Source organism: Thermobia domestica, chromosome 9 (genome assembly GCF_964235325.1).
Source record: "Thermobia domestica chromosome 9, izTheDome1.hap1.1, whole genome shotgun sequence".
Lineage (NCBI taxonomy): Eukaryota > Metazoa > Arthropoda > Insecta > Zygentoma > Lepismatidae > Thermobia > Thermobia domestica.
Genome location: NC_137462.1, coordinates 33574641 through 33596264, shown reverse-complemented (window position 1 = coordinate 33596264; position 21624 = coordinate 33574641). Strand labels below are relative to the sequence as shown.

Genomic DNA, 21624 nt, shown 5'->3' with positions numbered 1-21624 from the left:
CCATATTGAATCGAATATGGCGACTAAACAACCATGAACCAGATCATGCGACCAAAAGAAACTAACTCTGTTTTAAATGGGTAATAACATCCAGCAGTCAAAATGAGGGCACATATAACTGAACATGTGAGGTGAGCAAGCGCCCGCACTAAATGCGTTTAGATAACGGAGATAAATTGGCCACATACTTAAATGTTGGTGCAGCTACAATTTGTGACAGGAGAAAAAAAAACATCCAAAACTTGAAATTGTGCTACTTCTTCTGACCAGACTCTTGAAAACCTACACACAGCGAAGCAATCCCTGTACGGAAAAAATTGATGAAGTGCTTTTCGTTTGTTTTACCCAGGAGAGAAAGAGGGGAACTTCCCTAAGTGGACCTATTATTTTAAAAAAAGGCTATTCAATTGAATAAACTAATGAATTGTGATGACTCTTTTAGTGCTAGTATTGGATGGTTAGATCAGTGGAAGAAGCACCATGGGATACGTCAGTTGACAATTACTGGAGAACAGCTATCTTCTGACCCCGATCCACAAAAAAAAAAAAAAAAAAAAAAAAAAAAAAAAAAAAAAAAAAAAAAACGTGAGCAAGTTTGAATATTTGATATCTAAGGAAAATTACCCGCATTCTTCACAGCAAATATATAATGCTAATGAAACCGACCTAAACTATAGGGCACTGTCTACAAAAGGCTTGGCATCAAAAGAAGAAATTCGTGCTCCGAGTTTTAAAATGAACAAAGATCGTGTAACATTAATGGCATGTTCTAATGCTTCTGGTAACCACATGCTTCCATTAATGTTGATAGGCAAATCTGCTAAGCCAAGAGCTTTCAAAAACATTAATATGGAGTCATTGCCAGTTTATTATAGAAACCAAAAGAAAACGTAGATGGATGGACAGTTGTTTAAGGAATGGTTTCATCACGACTTTCTACAACGTGTCAAAAAATTCAGTACGTGCGATTCTTTTGATTGACAATGCGCCATTGCACCCAAAACACTGAAGAACTTTCTATATCTCAAATTAAAGCAGCATTTTTACCTCCAAATGGTAAACCCTTATTGCAGCCTGTGAATCAGAGTGTTTTGCAGTCACTTAAACTAAAATACCACAAGCAGTTTTTACTAACCTTGATTGAAGACGACACAGTTTCTTTAGTTCAAAAAAACAAAACAAAGATCAAGGACGTTGTTTATTGGGCTGCTGAGTCATGGGAGATCATTAGAGGACAAACTTTAAGAAAGTCTTGGGCAAACTATGGCCAACCCTTGAGTTTGAAGACAGCCAAGCAGAAAATGACCGAGACAATCTAATACAATTAATTCAGGCAATTCCTGGTTGTGATGAAACAGTTGAAACAGACGTTAATGAATGGATGGCAGGGGTGGTGCGATCTCTGAATACCTAACTGACGACAGTTGCGGCAGTTACTCAAGAACCAGTGGAGTGTGAGGAGGAAGGATTGTAACGACAAAACCCAATATGATGAAGGAGAGGTGGTGTCACACGCAGACGGAGCAGTAGCGCTTGACCTAGCACTACGATACCTGGAACAACAGGCTACTGCTACACCTACCGATATAATGTTTATGAGATGATGGTTAATCTACGCGTCGTCCAATAGACTCTCTTCATTGCAACAAAAGACAATAACTGAGTTCATGTCTTGTAACAAGTAATACTACTACAGCTAGATACTAGTACTGTATACTACCAGTATTGTACGTTCAGTTTTATGTTACAGTACAGTGCTTATTCTATTATGTTAGTGTATTTCACTCATACTAAACCTATAAGTTTCAACATTGTAAAGGGGGCCGCGGTGGCTCAGTGGTAGAGCGTTCATCTCTAGTGTTTGGGGTCCCAGATTCGATCCCAGCCCCCGCCAAGTGAACTTTGAGGTGGACAAACACCGTGTGCGTGGGCTTTCTCGGGGTTCCCCCGTTTCGTCCCACTTTCTTTATTCCACCATTTCATTCATCACTCATCATCACCGTCTCTCCTTTAACCTAACTGGCATAACCGTGGGACGTAAAACTCAAAGATTTCATTTCATTTTTTCAACATTGTGAAGTACGTACTCTATTCTATTTCAGGGGCCGCGGTGGCTCAGTGGTAGAGCGTTCACCTCTGGTGCTAGGGGTCTCGGGTTCAAACCCTGCTCCCGCCAAGTGAACTTTGTGGTGGACAAACACCGTGTGCGTGGGTTTTCTCGGGGTTCTCCCGTTTCCTCCCACTTTCTTCATTCCACCATTTTCATTCATTACTCATTATCACCGTCTCCTTTAGCCTAACCGGCATAAGCGTGGGACGTAAAACTCAAAAATTTCATTTTTTTTCTATTCTATTTCAAACTTTGCGTAATTGTCGAATGGTCGTACACCCATTTTCATCATTTTAGTTATTAATTTCGTAAAACTGCGATTTTTGCCAAAAATAAAATAAAATAAATTTTTCCTCCCGGACCTGTTTGGATTAAACGTGTTCGGATTATCGAAACTGAACTGTACTTCCGCCTGACTTACGTGGTTATGATTTCCCCTTGTTCATATGTGTACGACTTGTCTATGTAGTGGTGATGTTGCAAACTTCACATTCTCCCGATTTACCTACGTGGTATTTACCTCGTCTTCTTCACATGTTTCCAGCCTGCATACGCAGTACCTATTACCTTTCTTTCTTTACATGTGTTTGATCTACCTACATGCTGATGGTTATCTCTTATTCACATCTTTCAGACCTACCTATGTATGACCTTTCCTTCTTTAAATGGTTCCGACGTACCTACGTGATAATGATTTTTACGTCTTCATATATTCCCGATCTATTTACGTCGCAGTCACCATCCCATCATAACATATTTTCAACCTACCTATTTGGTAGTAAGCTTCCCATCTTCTTCGATTTACCTACGTGATAGTAATTTCTGCTCTTCCACAATTTTCCGATTTACCTACGTGGTAGTAATTTTTCCTCTTCACATGTTTCTGAACTACCTCCCTGGTAATGACCTTTCCTTCTGCACATGCTTAAAACCTATGTGCAATAACCTCGTTTTTTTTTACGTGTTTCCAATCTACCTATGTGTGGTGGCCAGCTCTTGTCCACGTATCTCCGACCTACCTACGTGGTAGTGACTTTCCTTCTTCACATGCTTCACCTATATAGGTTGTAGTGTTCTTCTCTTCTTCAAAGTTTGTAACCTACCTTCTTGGTAGTAACCGCCCTTTCTTCACAATTTACCAACATATCTACGTGAATGACAATCACTTCTTCACGTGTTTTCGATCTATGTAGGTGGCAGTGACCTTCTTTACATGTATCCGATTTATCAACGTGGTAGTAATGTCCTCTTCTTGACATACTTACTTTGTAGTGACCATCCTTTCTTCATAAATTTGTAACCTACCTCCCCTGCTTAACATATATCCGACATAGCTATATGGCAGTGACCCCTTTTTCGTCACATATTCCCGACCTACCTACGTGGTAATGACCTCCCTCCTTATGAAGAAGGGATAGGTGGTAATAACCTCCTGTTTTTCACATATTTCCGACATCACTACATCGTAGTAACTTCTGCAGTATAATGTTTGAAATGCCATTACTTCTAACTTATTTTACTTGCGATAATTTGAGATCAGAATAGTGATATGGAAATGTGAGTTAAAGATACAAAATTTGAATACCACTTTTATCTAAAGCAGCTATGTGCAACAGCCGGCCCTCGGGCCACCCCCGGTTCACTCCGACGTTTAATCCGGCTGGCTTGATTCATTATTGAAAATGAATTTATCCTACTTAAGCTCTTAAACCGAGCTGAAAGTTTTTCTTGGATAACTGACGTCCGACTTGAAAATATCCTCCGCCTTGGAACATCAAGTTTAGAGTGTACCACCGAACATTGGCAGACTGGTCAAGTATTCCACTAAAATAGCAAGTAAATAGATTTTTCTGCTTTTCTTTAGTAAGTAAATATATTGGTTACCGTTATAACAGTTTTTTATGTTCCTGTGATATTAATATACGATGAATGATTTTATAAATTGAATATAGCTATTCAATTCTTGTAAAAATGTTTACAATCAGGAACAAAAGTCCTTTCCGTTTGCTAAAATGTATTTTTGGGAGTAACGGTGGTATGACTTTAACGTACAGAAAATTACGTTCTTTCTAATTTACTGAAAACTATACTCAAATTGTCTTTCCATTCTGAAGTTATTTACGAAACTAATTTTTATCAAACGGAAAGAGCTTTTGTCGCTGACTGTACATTGTCTCGTACAGCCTTCGACGTCAGTAAGTTTTCTGTGGTTTGTTCACTCCCTGTTCCAACTTGCACATGCCTGATTTGAAGGGTCAAGTGACGATTGAAATTCCTGCATCACTGAGGTGTTAAAAACAAACGGAAATATTACCAAGCAATTTTGAAAATTTTCTTAGGAAAGGGGGCACTTTAAGTGATTTTGTTTTGCCACACTGAAAGCAGCGTTGTCCGTTATTTGTGATCACGTCACGGGGAGACAGTTGAACAGTTTGAAATGCATTTTGGAATATAGTTCCTTTCTCGAATTTGGTTTAGATGCTTTATGATAGGTATTAAGATGAAACTAAAGGCAGATTTTCTTGCAATCGTCCGTTGTGTTCTTTGCTTGCGATGAGCCTGAATAGCCAATTGAGAAAGTTGTTTAAGCATGGTTCTACGTGTAACACAACTTTCTGTTGGCTATACATAGGAATCGCAATCAATGGACGCTTGCATGAAAATCCGCTCTAATACTAAAGCATGCGCTATCAAGCATTTGTATATTACGGTACAACATGGTTAATGAAATATACAAATTGTTTATTTACTATAGGCCTATATGTTTAAAAACATATTGCTAAGTGTGAAATTATACCTAATGTTTTTTTCACTTGTGTTAACGGTGACATGCATACTACTTATAATTCTGATCTCAAACTCTTGTTCGCCTTTTATGCTGCAAACTATACTAATTCTTCCTATGTTAGATTCAGCATTACAAAGTTATCATTTTACCATTTGCAAAACTCTTTTAAGGGCCTATGTTTAGCAGAAGGGGTCCATCTCTTTTCTCTAAAAAATGTTACTATTTTGGTAATTTCTGTTCACATTCGGTTAGTTTAGGGTGGGGCTGGTTAAAAAGTTAGGTTAGGTTAGTTTAGGTTAATTTAGTTTATGTTATGTTAGTGTAGGAGTCCCGCATAATTCCCCCCCCCCAAAATGATAGAATTTCGCTTATTTCTACTAATATTATGTTAGTTTAGGTTAGTTCAGGTTAGCTTACGTTAGTTTATGTTAGGTTAGGTTAGATTTGATTACGTTATGTTACGTCTAAGTACTTGCATCATTCATTTCTCCTGTAAATTTTGTGTTGTCTACGTGCTTCTGGACCCCTTGTACTAAACATACCCCTCTTTAAGTTTTATGACCTCCTTTCAACATCTCCTTCTACTTCATAACTGAACAGTATATTATAAAGCTTATACGCATACACTTTCTGAAACTGTATGAGCAGAAGATCTAATTGAAGGGGGGAGAGACAAAAGAAACATGGCGGGAATAACACAGATAAGATAAATTGAAAGTTATGTTTAGAAAATGATCCCAAAGCCACTAACCTTTATAATGACTGATTCTGGGTTATTGTGTAATCCTTATATTTGTGCCAAGTTCATGAATCTTTCTCTCTCTCTCTTATAATTCAATTTATTTTTCGATTCTTATAAATAGAGTTACTAACATTAAAAGGAAATGTTCTAACACAAAATTTGCGTTTAGCTGCTATTAACGACATTTTTCCTTAACTCGAAATATGGAGTCAGAAGTCAAGGTTAAGATTAGAATGTTACGTCTTTATGGATATTTAAACAGCTGTCTCAATATTATTCCAAGAACCATAAATCACGAAGTAAAATTTGTTTCTAATTAATAGCAATTATAACGACATTTTTTTATTGAGTTTCATTAATTGAACATATTTTCAGAATAACTTTCTTTTGGAGTGTTGTTCAGAGAGGTGACGGGAAATTCCCGCACAACTCTGGAAAGAAGTTCCATAAATATCATTCTTTTACAACTTGTTAGCAGGCACGATACGCGATATTTTCAAGTAAAATATGAAATTACTACGAGCAAAATTAATAATTAATTCGGAAATGTTCAGAATTCAAAATAAGAGGAAATCAAGTTTGTTCTGAGGAAAGAGAGTGCATGTTTTTGTAGCGGTTTTTACAAGTGCTAACCTTCTGAACCTACAAGGGTTCTAAAGATGAACAATTAAATTCGTGACTAAAGTATATAGCACAGGTTAAGAATATGGGAGTCACTTTATAATCTACTTTTACATGACTTTTGTTATTGTAAGTAATATGCTAACACGTTCAAGAATGTTGTTATTTTTATTTTATTTATTTATTTGGATTATGCCAGCTAATTGGATGTAAGTTAGTTGTAAAATATACTACAAAGTGATATGTCGTTAAAACTATTACTGGTGCAAGAAAAAAGGAAAACACTCACCAACAATAGATAGTCAATACAAAGTGTATTGCATCTATTGCCACTTTGGGGAAGGACGAAACTGGTGGGCCCGTGTGTGAATGGGTTATCAGGGAGTAGATGCGCTAGGGACAGGTATGTTCGTAAACGCAGACTTGTTTACTCATCCAAATGTGGGTAAAAATAGAAATGTGGAAGTTCTCCCGTTTCTTTCCAGTACAAAAGAAGTTGTGTAGGTATAGGAGGGCAGTAGTGGGTTAAAATTTTGTGCTTTTTAGCAACTACGTGAACAATAAAAGTTACTAAAACTTTACGTAAAACTTGAGTAACGATGTAAAAAAGTTAAACCCTTATAGTTCCTCTATATCCAGATTATATGTATAAGATCTGGATATAGAGGAACTAGAGAGGGTTTAAATTTATTTACATCGTTACTTACGTTTTACATACATATATATATATATATATATATATATATATATATATATATATATATATATATATACGTACTAACCTCCGGACTCCGTCCCCAGGCCACCGAGTCTGCGGCCTCGTATTTCTTATCTATCGGCTTTTGCATCAACAGTGAATTTCGTGAACTTGCTCTTCCTATTTCCTGAATCTGCCCATCCGGAGGCTTCACCCTACGCATTGTCTTTGCTCGGCCTACGACCTCGCACCTTTTGAACCCACAATTCTATTGTTTCTTTTCCTATTTCCACCATCTAAAGGATAAGATTTTGTATCCCAAGAAAACACCCATTTAAATAGCATGGGAATTTCTTCATTCCCCTTTAGACCCCTAAAAAAAATTTTTTAAAAAATATTCACTTTTGGCAATCTTCCTGGCGGCTAGTCCTAGAAGGCTACAATCATGCCAAATTTCATCATTCTAATCCTGCCGAAAGTGCCTAAACATTTTGGGGTGCAAAAGACATCCCATACAAATAACCTGGGAAAGATTTTTCAGTTCCCCATAAAACCACTCTACGGTTACAAATTTTTATTTCTTATGATTCATTTAGGTAACGCTAAAGAAAACGTTGAAGCATACCGAATTTCAAGTTTTTATTTCAATTCTAGTTACCTAAAACATAAGAGTATAGGTATAAAAAAAGGCCCATTTAACTAACATGGTGAAATTCTTGATTCCCTTTACACCCCCTAAAAATTAAAAATATTCACTTTTGGCAATTTTTCTGTGGGTTTGTCCCGAAAAGCTAAAATCATGCCAAATTTAATCATTGTAGCCCTATAGGAAGTGCTGAATAATTTATGTCAGCTCATGTAGTTTTATATATAAGTATTAAGAGTTAAGATATGAAACAAAATAAATGTCTTAAATCATGCAGACACGTTAAAGTAATTTGAACTTTCTAATGAAATATATGACTACGGGAATATTCATTATTTATTCATTTTGGTACCCTCATGTTCTATCTGGATACACACAGTTGATATACTTTTGCATAATAATATCTGAGTACGACCTAATTTATCTTTGAGTTTTTTATGTACATATATTTATTTTTCTTGTTACAATTTATACAAATATAAGCGCAGAAACAAAGAGATAGACTTCATATTTTTTTTGTATGTGTCCTTTATTAATATATTTCCTTCACCTTCACATATTATAAAGGTTCATGCCTCAAAAAGTTATAAAACTACAAGTAATACTAATACTAATACTAATACTAATAATAATAATAATAATAATAATAATAATAATAATAATAATAATAATGTATATATATACTTTTATGTGTAATATGTAAAATCAGGATTCCCACTTGTCCTGGAAATCCTGGGAAACCTGGAAATATCCTTGAATTTATTTTGTCCTGGAAATATCCTTGACAATGCACTTCTGTCCTTGAAACTTACAGAAATATTGAATGAACATTTTTCGTAATTATAATGAATATTTTAATTGATTACTATTTTCGTTTGCTATTACTGTTTTCGTGCTGAATAATAATTTGTCATGATACTGCATGTGTGGGTGGTTGTTGCGCTTTCTTTCTCCCAACAGGGTAGTTGGCTGGAAGAACTTCCCTCTTCTGTCATCCACTAGTCTGTCAACCCATTCTTGGATGCTTCTTCGCTAGCACTATCATCCAGAAACTGTGCTTTGTACCAGTATCAATCCTCCATAGATTGGTGTATGATAACATTTCCCATAAAGACCTTACTACTGCATCATGTCTTCCATGCAAGGCAGCGTTATATGGCAGAGCTGGAGGAAATAAAGAGTGTTGAAAGAGAAAACCAAGTGCAGAGCAAGAAGAAAGAGATAAGTGAAAATGTATAGCAGTTGCAGAGAAAGAAAAGGAAATTAACGGAAACAACTGAAGGTTTGGAGACTAAAGCAAATCAGCATGCACATGAAGCAGAGCAGAAGTCTTGCTTTACTTTATTGACAAAGTCAAGTGTTATCCGTAGAGCAGCTTCGCTAAAGAAGAATGAAATTATGTTTAGAAATGAGAAAATCATACAACTCCATACTCAGTTGGAAAAACTTGTAATATAATTCCTTTTTCCCACTAAGTACTGTATATCTGTCACGCAATGAGGATGCCATGTACGAAAAAGATTTTTGTTGTTTGTAAATTTGTTCGGTGCACAATTAAAATGTCATGTAGAAAGAATGAAAACACGTGTGCTGGATGTGGGTGGATCGGGTGACTATAAAGGGAGTTGAAAGGCCACAAAACAAAACAAACAAACAAAAAAAAGAAAAAAAAGAACACATTATGCTCATTTCTGTGTATTTAATTATTGTGTATTTATACTATACTTGCATTAATATTCACTGTATAAACTCCTGTGCTTTTCATTTTACTGTTGTTTCAATTGTGTTATACCTTCATGTCGGTCATTTGCTGCAGTAGTGACACAACTTGAAAAATGACCCTTATTGAGTTAATGGGAAGAAGAAAGCCCTTTATGCATCTACTTTCTATTGCTAGAGCAACACGTCTGAAATTGCAAAACTGACTGACAGAAAACAATTGTGTCGTTATTGTGTTTGGACTTGTTGTCAGCTACTTTCATTGAACACTGGCATATCTCAGTTGCGATGGTTCACTTGTCCTGGATGTACTTTAATTTTTAGTGGAAACGTGGCCTATTTCGCAGTGTAGCATCATTGCTGATATTCATTCTTACTTTCATCAGTAAGATCTTACGCGATTTCAAGTACGAACTTCATTGCTGTAATAATTTGAATGGTTCACACTAAGAAGTGTATCGAAAAGTAGTTAGCAACATTTGGAGTGTCGGTGTGCACTTGCAAGGCTGCATAGACGGCAAAACCTGGAAGCACCTGGTCAGTTGAAGCCTTGAAAACGGATAGCTGCGTGCTTGTTGCTGTGTTCCAAGTTAAATGGGAAATATCGCGTGTGAAACGGGAAGTGAAGTGGGAAATCCTGCACAATTGGTGCACCGTCAAAGGCATAACATACAATCAGATAGGAAAAAGTGTGGGGTTCATCATACAATTGTGAAATCGGTCATTGAAAAATTCGGTTAACATTACAGCTTTGAAGATATGCCGAGATCCGGGCGGAAAAAGGGTCCCAGAAACCCTGAACTTGACCGTAAAGTTGTGCGGTCGATACACCAAAATCCATCAATGTATGTGCGGGATTTGGCTACCAAAGCGAGAACGTCCATAGGAATGATTCAGCGTATCAAGGCCAGACATAATTTGAAAACCTATAAGAAGCAAAAACGTGCGAAACAAACACCAAAGCAGAGACAAACGGCACAAATAAGAGCCCGCAAGCTGTATGACAGCATCGTAAAGTCACCAGAGCGATGTGTGTTGATGGACGATGAAACGTACGTAAAAGAAGACGCAAAAACACTTCCGGGACCCCAATATTATACTGCACTCAATGCTGGGGATGTATGTGCTGCACAGGTACGTTGACGTGAAAAAGTTTGGGAAAAAAGTACTGGTATGGCAGGCAATCTGCTCCTGTGGTTTGCGCTCCGGTATTTTTTTTATGCAGAATCCACCATAAACGCAGAAGTGTACCGAAAGGAATGTCTACAAAAAAGACTGCTGTCATTGTATAAAAGGCATGCAATCCCCCCTTGTTTTGGCCCGACTGAGCAACACCACACTATGCTAAGACGACAGTACGGTGGCTCAATGAACAGAACATCGAGTTTGTAGGGAAACGCATGAATCCACCAAACAGCCCACAACTCCGATTAATGGAAAGATATTGGGCAATTGTCAAACGCAACTTCCGAAAGAATGATAAACCAGTGCGCAACATGGCGGACTTCAAGAGAAACTGACCTGCAGCATCGAGGAAATGCACCGTCGAGACTGTGCAACGGTTAATGGCTGGAATTAAACAGAAACTACGTTCATATGTACGATGGGACATGTAAGTTGTATTATCTTTGTCGTGTAGACACATAGAGGTTCTCTATTAAAATACAAATGTGGGTTTGCTTCACTTTTTATCTTTTGTTCTGACTTTCCTGACATATGCAATGTTGCTAACTACTTTTCGATACACTCCTTAGTTTTATTTCGTATTATGTCGTTCTTGGAGCAAATTATTGTATATAGATTTGTGAAACTTCTATTTATGACGTTATTACAAATACTATATTTTCGTTTCCTGATTAGCAGTGTAGAATATATGTAGTTGTGACATTCTTGCTGAATATATTTTATTTACTTTTAAGAATTTTTTAAAAAAGAATATTGCCTTTTGTGTCATTATTGTTGTTAATTGCCTTTCCTTGAATTTTGCGTTGTGATGTATACTTTGTAACTGACATACAACATTTCTATTCACTGATAAGGTGCGGGTTTTTATTTTACACTTCCTATCATGTTCACTCGAGAGAAGATTCTCGAGGTAGTTTCACAGCTACAGAATGAAGGTTGTTCTAATTTCAATGCCTGATTTATGCTATCAGCAACAGATGAAATTGCTATGGAAAATGAACTTAAAAATGTATCTTCTTTGGAAGGTTCTTCAGAAAATAATGATGCGTACCCTTTAAACAATTACAGTCACATTTACTGACCGATTACCATCACTTCTAGTTGCCAACCGATTACTCTAAAATTTACCGTATTACAGTTAACGTTACAGTAATATCATAAATTTTAGAGTAATCGTTTGGCAGACAGAATTGACGGTAATCGGTCAGTAAATGTGACCGTATAATTTTTACAGTGTAAATTTCAATTCCTAGAGCAGCGATAATGATTGGTATCTCGTTTATTTTCGAAAGATGGTCATTACGGGAATGTTCCTTCTTCTTCCATGTTGAACATTATTTAACTTTCTTATACGATGAAATTCTGAAAATAAAAATGTGGTCGGAAACTGGGCAAAAACGATCAAAAATCGATTTTGTCAGCTTCGCCTCCTATGAAATCGGTATTGATATTTAATTGTAAGTATCTCCTGCTTCCAAACCTGAAGTTCTAGGACAGAGGAATATTTTCTCTGTCCACAACATGCATGTAAACATGAACAAATAAAAATGCCGAAAAATGAGTAAAAAATAAACCAAACAATATGATATGTTTTAACCATTTATATCTTTTCTGAGGTCGATGAAAGCGGTTGAATAGCACATTGGACTCAAATACTGTGTATTTAGTGAAGAGTTTCACTTGTTATTCATTGTAATATATCATTTATATGATAGCTTTGTAAGTGTTATCGAAAAGTTACATATACTCTGATGTTAGTAGCTCTGCAGTCTAAGCTTATCTGCAAAATAAGGTTTATTGACTTGACCATGAGTAGTACAAAGGTTGATCATTGGAAGTACCTGCAGCCAAGTGCAAAACTGAACGATCCAGCCCCATCTAACTGGAAATGCGAATGAGTGATGTTGTTGTGGTCGCAATCGAGATCCGCTATCTGAGCCTTAAAAAGGAAAAAGGCATATTCTCTTGTATGTAATTTGGATTGTCCTTCGTCACTGAATCAAAGTTGTAGTGAAAACCTCACACATATTGCAGTGATAAACTATCAGTCATGTGGACCTGCTATAAATTACACGTCAGTGCAGTAGTATATAAGAAGATTCTATTCTGAATCTTTTAATCTTACCAAAACAACATAATCCTGAACTAAATTACATTTCAGTAAGTATTAGTTTTTTTTTTTTTTTTTTTTTTTTTGAAGATTTCGCGAATGCAAAACAGCGAACTTTAATTTTGTATCCTAAGGCCAAACACATTTGTTTTACACCGTATTTTTACTAGCTGCACATACAATTAAAGGGAGAGCACATTGGACCTGGAAGCGCTTCTCGGATGCATATTAACACCTGTCATAACTTCGTACTGGCTAGCAATGCCCAATTCACATAAGGTGTCAACATGTTATGTTTTCAATTTATAAACTGTATATATGACTTGCGATGGTGGATTTCAAGATGGCGGCTTTCATTATTCAGTGCCCTCCCCAATTTCTCTTCATCTTTATTACTCCCTTACAGTGTTCCTTTGGTTATATTTTGCAATATTTGACATTTATGCGAGGGATTTTCACACTTTTGAACCACTATGTATATATAACTGCACGTATTGCAGTAGGGGTTCTTCTAATTTCTTTCGCAGTAGTTTCAATCGATTTAGAAAGGACAATTACTTTATAGAACGATAGAGAGACGTCCGTCAACTTCCGTTGTTTCGGAATAAGCTATTTTTGTCCACTTTTTCCAAGTTTCCGACCACTGTGCGCCGTCCTGCCGTCAGGACGCACCTCCTCAATGGAAAGAATGTTAATTTGTCCTTCCGGAAGGACGAATACCTTTCAGCAGTACGCACTTTGACTGTCTCGTCTCGAAAATGTGCTGTAAAAGTGATGTCTCGTCTCGAAAAATATATATTTTTCTATTGGAAGAGCTGTGTCTCGACTCGTCGGAAAATTGTCAGGAAAATTCTGTCTCGATTCGTCTCGTGCACATCCGTATATCAATAAACAATATAAGAGTAGGTTTAATCAGGGCCGGATTAAGGGAGGGGCTTAGGGGGGGACTATAGCAACGGGTCTCCAAGTGGACAGGAGCCTCCACTCTGATCAAAAACTCAACTGTCTATCTAAAAAGAATCATGAAGATATAATCATCATTATAAAATAAAATAAGACCAAAAATATGAAACATATTCCCTTAACTTTCCTATTGTACTTTCACAGAAATGTATTAGGTGACGTCAGCAGGGGCCACATATTTTTACTAGCCCCGGGCCTCCAGATAGGTTAATCCAGCCCTGGGTTTCCCTGGGTTTAATGTTAGCAAAATACTAATATATTTTAATATTTTTATAGTAAAAGTGAATTGTAGGTATGTCATACACATAATAGACATCAAATTCGTTTTTTTTTTAATTTTTTGAGTGAAGTTACAGTAATACATTTCAAATTATATTTTGATATCCTTATATAAAAAAAAGGAAAACAATAACACAGAAATTTCAGACAGTGTTTGTCAGTTGTAGGGTGTCAGAGGAATACCATATATACTTGCGAAGCCTTTACACGTGGACACGATTTTTCCAAAGCAGTTTTTCTGTTACCCAGTTATCACCGAAATTCGCTCTACTCCACATATAATTGCTGTTTTATTGGATTAAAATAGGGAGGGTAAACATACACACTATCACCTTTAGAAAACATCCCGCCATTACTGAATTAACAGTCGTACCAACATTATTCTTGCTAAAAGTAGAGCACGTGCTCTTTCCACCAGGAGAACTTTCTGTCCTGCTGGAAATACACAAAGTATTCTAATTTATAGATAAACATGGTATTAATTTCAGGACGTTACGTCCTGCCGGAAGGATGTTGTACGTTCTAAGATTAAGTTCTTTTATTGCATCATTTCTTTCATTGTCATTACCTATGTATTTCTCAATGTCAGCTTTAGCTCCCGGAACATAATCATTGAACTTGAAAAGAAAAGAAAGTTATATAGCACATTCATATTATTTTATGTCCTGGCAACACTGAAATAAATTCACGTGTCTTGTTAACCTTTCTTAACGTTGTCTCTTGTTGATAAGAGGTACCAATAATCTTGGGAGGGGATGAACATTTAGGCGCCCATGTACTCCATAAACGAATTTACGTCGTCCTCTTAAAAGTAAATTTCATTGTTATTAATATTTGCGTAACTACTTCATTCCATGCTCTTTACATACCTTAATAAAGTGTTCTGTTTACGTTGATAACATAATCTTTCATATTACATAAAAAATCTTTTTTTTAATTACTTATTTACTTTGCTTCAATGCATGCAATCTATGTGCATAAAGATAAGATAGCAAGTACAGATAAAAAAAAGGCAATGACTTTGTTACTAGGATTGTTTTGTGCCAAGGACAATCTTTAAAACAGAGATACTGGTGCATGAAGAAAACATTAAATCTTATTGTTCAATGTTTTCAATAACAATTTTTTCTTAAGTTTTTGATTTAGTGTTAATGGGAACATCAGCTTTGAGTCTATTTGCCGTCGTCACGAAATGCCAATGGCCGATTTGAGTGTTTTTTTGGCGCGGGAGAATCATGTTCGATTTCCAGCGGGAGCTTATATGTGGTTCGGATTCCACCGTTCAGCTGTAGATCCTCGTCTAATATAGCGTAGCTGCTGAAAGGGGCGCTAAACTCAAATCAAACCAAAAAGATGTCAATGGCTGATTTCTTTGTTTCATTTTCAGCTTCTTCTTCTTCTTCTTCTTTTTTGCGTCATTGGACCTATGCAGCACCAAGGCTATGAACGATGATTAAACGAAGTGAATGGTGATAGAAGACTTGGTGGAATGAAAAAATGGGAGGAAACGTGTCAACCTTACTTGGCTGGTGATCGAACTAGGGGCCCCAAGGATCAGAGGTAAGCACACTACTAATGAGCATGACCTACAATTAGCGGGTTCTAATCCATTACCCAAGTTTGAATCCAGTGGATTTGGCGAGTGCACATTACGCCAGATCAAACCGTTATCAACTACACCGTTTTTGTATCCAAGAGACCAGCGGCGCAAATGTGAGCAGGTGTGCCCGAAATGACGCTTCTACCAGTCACAGAAGGTGAGTGGGTGTAATATAAATTTTATAGTATTTTTCTTCAAGTATCAGTTAGTGATAATATTTGTTTTGTAGAAAAGAAATCTAAACTCTAATTTATCTTATGACCAGTTGAATTTCCGTTGTCACCTACAGGTGACACTGGGATATAGAGCTACTTTTTGTATTGAAGAATGTAATAAGTACTACTATCGTATAACCTGGAATATTGTGCTTTTGTGTGTCTGTGTATGTGTGTGAATACGCGCATATATATATATGTGTGTGTGTGTGAGAGAGAGAGAGAGAGAGAGGGGGGTGGAAGAGAGAAAGAGAGAAAGATGTACGTAACTTATTCACTTGTGGCAATAGAAAGGGTAAAAAAGGCCCACCTTCTATATTACTATTTCTGTTAGGTAAAGTTAGTCTACTTGTGTGATAAAAGATAAGAAGTCAAGATTGCTGTTTGGTAATATTTTGTCCCTTGTACAGAAGAAAATACATAATTAGTTACCTTCTACATTGGTAGAAAAAAATTAGTCATATTTACCGTCAATAAACTAATAAATTTAGTTATCATTCGGTGCAGAATTTTCTTGCAAGGAATATGCACCTTTTGTAGAGCTTTTATTTCATTTCGTTTACATTTTTTGCTATCAACTAAAAGAGACTTCTCAGGTTCCATTCAACCTAATATCCAATGAATATGTGCGAATCCAAAGCAGCCAAAGTTTGGTTCCGAATATATCTCTTGCCTCAGTCGAGAAAACTACTTATCCCACAGGCATTTCATATTATTTTGGAATTTTAGAGATTCGAATTCATCTGATATTTTATACAAAATAACTGTTTATTACAGTGATTCCAAGATTACTTTTTAAAAAAATATCTCTTTTTTCAGTTTGAAGCTCCATGAAATTCTCGACTGTTTGGAAGAAAACGAATCTGATCTTGACCTACAAGAAATAATTCTAATTCCTCCTGAAGATGACTATAACACTGAAGAAGATAGCGGAGATGAAGATGTGGCTGATATGAATCGATTACCGCCAAGGGTTTTGAGGTCTTCTGTTGAAGTAAACATTACTTCACAAGAAGTTGAAGATGAACACACAAAATATGCTGACAGGGAGAAAAGTGTTTATAATAGTGATGATGTACCTTACAAGAAAGGGAAGCAAACGAGTAAATCAGTGACTAAACATTCCAGTTTTATCTCTGAACGTAGAGAGTGGTCCGGAAGACACGAGGTATTCACAAACCAATGTGGACGGGAAGACAAAGATGAAGTGATTTCTCATAACAAGGAAATGATATTTTCTCCAACGGAGTGCTTTGAACTTTTTTCTGATGAAATTATTGAACACATTTGTGAAATGTCAAATAGATATGCTTCACAAAACAATCACGCACTCGACGTTAACATCAGATGAGATTAGGGTTTATATTGCGATTCTGCTTTTAACAGGTTATCTGACACCAAAATACTTACCTATGTTGAGGCAAATCAAGGCTGATATTCACAACGAGATGGTTGAAACTAGTATGAGAAGAAATTCAAAACTATGTTCATCTGTCAAACAACCTAAATCTCCCAGAAAATGACAAATTTGGCAAAGTTAGGGAATATTTTACAATTCTAAATAAGAAATTTACTGACAATTTCAAAAAAGTAAGTTCCTCTCATATATCTATAGATGAACCCATGATTCCTTATTTTGGTCGCCATGGCACCAAACAGCATATCTATGGCAAGCCTTTGAGCTTTGGTTACAAAGTGTGGTCTGCTGCTACGCGCGAGGGATACCTGATCACATTTGAGCCTTATCAAGGATCTAAATCTGCTCATTTACCCAAGCAAGACGAATTCGGTTTGGGAGCTGCTGTTGTCCTCGAGATGGAATCACGTCTTCCTCGTGAATTAGGTCCTTATAATCTGTATTTTGACAACTTCTTTACATCGTTGCCCTTTCTAACAGAACTTCCAAATCGTAACACTGGTGGAACAGGGACTATTAGGGAAAACAGAAGTCAGAAATGCCCTGTCAAAGACACACCTCTGCTAAAGAAAATGAATCGAGGATCCATGTCTTTCAAGTGCACCAAAGACATTACGATTGTCAAGTGGAATGATAAGAGTGTAGTGACTATTGCGTCTAACTGTCACTCCCCACTCCCAATTTCGAAAGTTGATAGAATAGGAATGATCGAATCGAAAAGAAGAAAGATTCAAATTGAATGCCCGTCAGTTATACAAAAATATAACAGATACATGGGAGGGGTAGAAAAGTTTGACAAAAATGTTCACCGTATGCGCATAGGTTACAGGGGTAAAAAGTGGTGGTTCCCTCTGTTTGCTTTCGGATATTCGTGCCAGAATGCTTGGCTAATATTTAGAACCACAACCACTGGAAATCGATTTACATATTCTGATTTCAGGAGAGCAGTAGTGCAAGCCTATTGCCAAAAATATGGGAAACGTGCTAAGAAAAGTGTTGTGTGTGCATCACCTGTTTCATCGAGAGTTTCATTGGAGCAGCGAAATAGTAGAAGTGTTGAAGATCACGACCATGTGGATTGTCCCCAAAGAAGATGCGGTTTCTGCCACAAGAGAACTAAAATAATGTGCTTAAGATGCGAGGTTGGGTTACATCAGCATTGCTGGTATAAGTTCCATAATGCCAACCGATTTTTTTTTCTTCAAACAGAACGCAAGGTTGGCAAGAAAGGCAAACAAACTCTCAGTTTGATGGCGTTCAAACTGTTTCATGAACAGCTTTGGTGTTTGAACCTCAATTTATCCTGGATATTCGTTGTAATGTCTGTGTAATCTCCTATATAGATTGAATTTTTGTTGCATTCAAAATATATACAGGACTACCATATATACTTACAATAAAGCTTCCACTCTCATTAAGTTTAGCATAGTGTTAGTTTGTACAGGTATTGCCCAGTGTCACCTGTAGGTGACACCATGGTACCAGGGTTCCAGGGTATGAGTTTCTCAAAATAATATGAAATATGTATTAAGGAGTGCCTAAATAAAAACTTTTATTTGCGAGAATGTTTAATCTTTATAAATAACGCTATGGGAATTGCCGGGTTAATAAATCCCAATTGAATTCAACTATACTGGTAGTTATTGGTGCACTCCCCCCTTCATTGTAAATATACACTATCTAAAATCAGAAGCAAGTAGTGAAAATAGCAACACTTTCTGAAAATTTCTGCCGTCATGTTTCTCTTTAGGTCTTAAAAGAAAGCGGAATATTTCAAAAGCAATAGTTGAATAGTTCAAAAGCAATGGAGGATCAAGAAAAAAGATTCACCAAGCAAAACAATACGTATATTATTTCTCAAGTCAAATAGGGAAGAAAAAGAGGCCAGGAAGGGAGAAGAACCCGAGATCCGAGCATTTCCAGGCCGATTCTTTATTCATCCAAGTGCTAAAGGCATTTAGAAACTTTAAATTTAATGAAGATATATTGGTAGTTATTTGTGCACCCCCGGTCAGAAAATCCTGGATCCGGTCTTGTTTGTGACGTTTGTAACGTACAAGTAATCATATGGAAATCCTCCATTTAACTAAGGCCCAATTCCACTCAACTGAATTTAAGACAATACTGCCTCTCGACTTTCCCGGTGGTCCAATGTCTTTAGGAATTAGGTTGATGAACCTATTGGGAGTTCGAGTTCCTTTGAAAAGCAGGGCTGATTTGAATTGTTCTCAAAGTGTTTCTGTGTACGTGTCCATTTCGTACTGAATTTAGTAGAAAAATTGCATAAGATTAATTAGGACACCATACAGAAAAGAGTACCAATTCGAACAGTTATATAGAAAGGGTTTAGCATACGTTCCTTTGGTTCATGAGGTACCACATTAGGTCGCCGGTTGGAAAGGCTTCCAATTTGAATGCGTTGTGGAGGTTCGGCTTTCACACTAAAATATAGATCCCCGTTTCATAAAGCGTCGGTGGCGAAAAGCAACGCTAAAGCCCAAAAAAGAAATCTGATTTTTTGAGAGAGTTTTATCTGCTTCTTTTTGGGTACTGTTCGGATAATGCCCAAAAATGCAAACGATTTTTTTTTTAAATTTCGTGAAAGTTTCTCGAAATAATTCTTATGCTAACTATATACAGAGACTCACTTTAATATTCGGCCACCCCATATTGTTGTCATTTACGTCAAAGGACGCATTAATGTAAATACATAGGAATTTTTAAGCGATGACAGGGAACAACTATTATGTCTTGTGTACTATTTCGTAATGCGTAAAAGTTGTAAATGTATACAATGCCTAACTAACTGCTATCTTTCTACAAACTGCCTTCATATCATGCCACTTTAATATTCGGCCACTAAAGTGACTTGATGATCTTACTACTTGTATCTCCAGTTTACAGAACAATATGATTGGGGGAAGGAACGTCGTATGTACAACTCTTTTCTCGTCTTCGTGTTAGAAAGTGTGAATGGGTATTGGCTTTGCAGTATAACACTTCCAATGGGGCCAAAAAGTTGTAACACAACGTTTGAGCAGAGCCAGCTGGTCATTTTTTGTCATAAAAGGGGGATTTCAATAGGTATATTGCCCGTCTCTAGAATATACCACGAAGTACAGTCGGTGATATCTTGCGACGTTATAAGAACGAAGACAGGATAGAATTCGTGAAGCAGAAGGGTTGGCCTAGCAAGCTAAATGAACGAGACAAACGTGTGATTGTGGAAAAAGTTAGGAAAAACCCAAATTAAGTGCACCGAAGATTGCAGCGGAATTGTTGCAAGGGTGTGGAAAAGATGTACACCCAGAGACTGTTCGGAAATTACTGAAAACCGAAGGATACCACGGAAAGGTCGCTAGAAAGAAACCATTTGTCGACAAATTGTGCAGAAAGAAACAGCTTTAGTTCGCTAAAATCTATGTGCAAAAGGAACCAGAATAATGGAAAGACATTATTTTAGCCGAGGAAAGCAAATTCAACATTTTAAAGACAGATAGCAGGGTTATAATGTGGCGAAATGCGAATGAAGAACTAAGGAAACTGAATTTACAAGCAACAGTCAAATATGGTGGTGGTAACATAATGGTTTGGAGGTGCATATCTGCTGTCGGTATGGATGAACCCAGGTTTATAAATGCTAAAATGACAAAAGAACAATGCCTGAGCATTCTGAAAGAGACTTTACACAAGAGTGCGGACAAATTTGGAATCAGCGAGACTTTTAAATTTTATTACGACAACGACCAAAAACATAAGGCATATGTTGTGCGTGACTGGCTTCTGTACAACTGCTCCAAAGCTATCGAAACTCCACCACAAAGTCCGGACCTTAATCCCATTGAAAATTTGTGGGACGAACTTGACGCTAGAGTTCGGAAAGTGGCGGCAACATCAAAAGAGGAATTTGAGAGAAAGTTAACAGAAGAATGGGCCAATATTACTGCTGAATATACCGCAAAAATAACTGGAAATATGCAAAATCACTTGAAGGAGATGATACACAATAAAGAGTATCCAATTAGGTATTAAAACCTTTTTCTTGCATCGAAGAAGGCGACAAGAAAGTTCCACCTTATGTGGTGGCCGAATATTAAAGTGATTATAATTTTTGTGTTCGAGAAAAAATGTTCTGATTTTTGTACGTAAGAGTTAAAATTTTATGGTTTAAATTTTGTAAAAAGTTGCAGAAAGTATAGAGGTTTCACATAGCATAAACAATATTATCACCCTACTTTACTGTAGTTCATAATATAAAAGAAAACGCCAGTACAATGTGGTGGCCGAATATTAAAGTGAGTTTCTGTATATAACTGACAAAATAACATGTACTTCCGGATTACGTGGAAAATTGAAATTTGGAATGATTATAGCTTTTTGGGACTAACCCACAGGAAAATTGCCAAAAATGATTCTTTTTTTTTTAATTTTTAGGGGGTCTAAAGGGAGGATTGAGAAATTCCCCATGTTATTTTTATGGACTCGTATTTGGACATATAATCTCATATTTTTAGGTAGTTGGAATTGGAATA

At 36.6% G+C, this 21624-nt stretch overlaps 1 long non-coding RNA gene across 1 annotated transcript in view; it reads left to right on the top strand.

Annotated features, from left to right (window-relative positions):
* Window positions 1-21624, top strand: part of LOC145693946 (uncharacterized) — a 113541-nt gene that overhangs the window by 40885 nt on the left and 51032 nt on the right. The window contains exon 2 of the long non-coding RNA XR_014132858.1: window positions 15248-15420. This is a non-coding gene — a long non-coding RNA (uncharacterized LOC145693946). The remainder of the gene's footprint in view (window positions 1-15247; window positions 15421-21624) is intronic.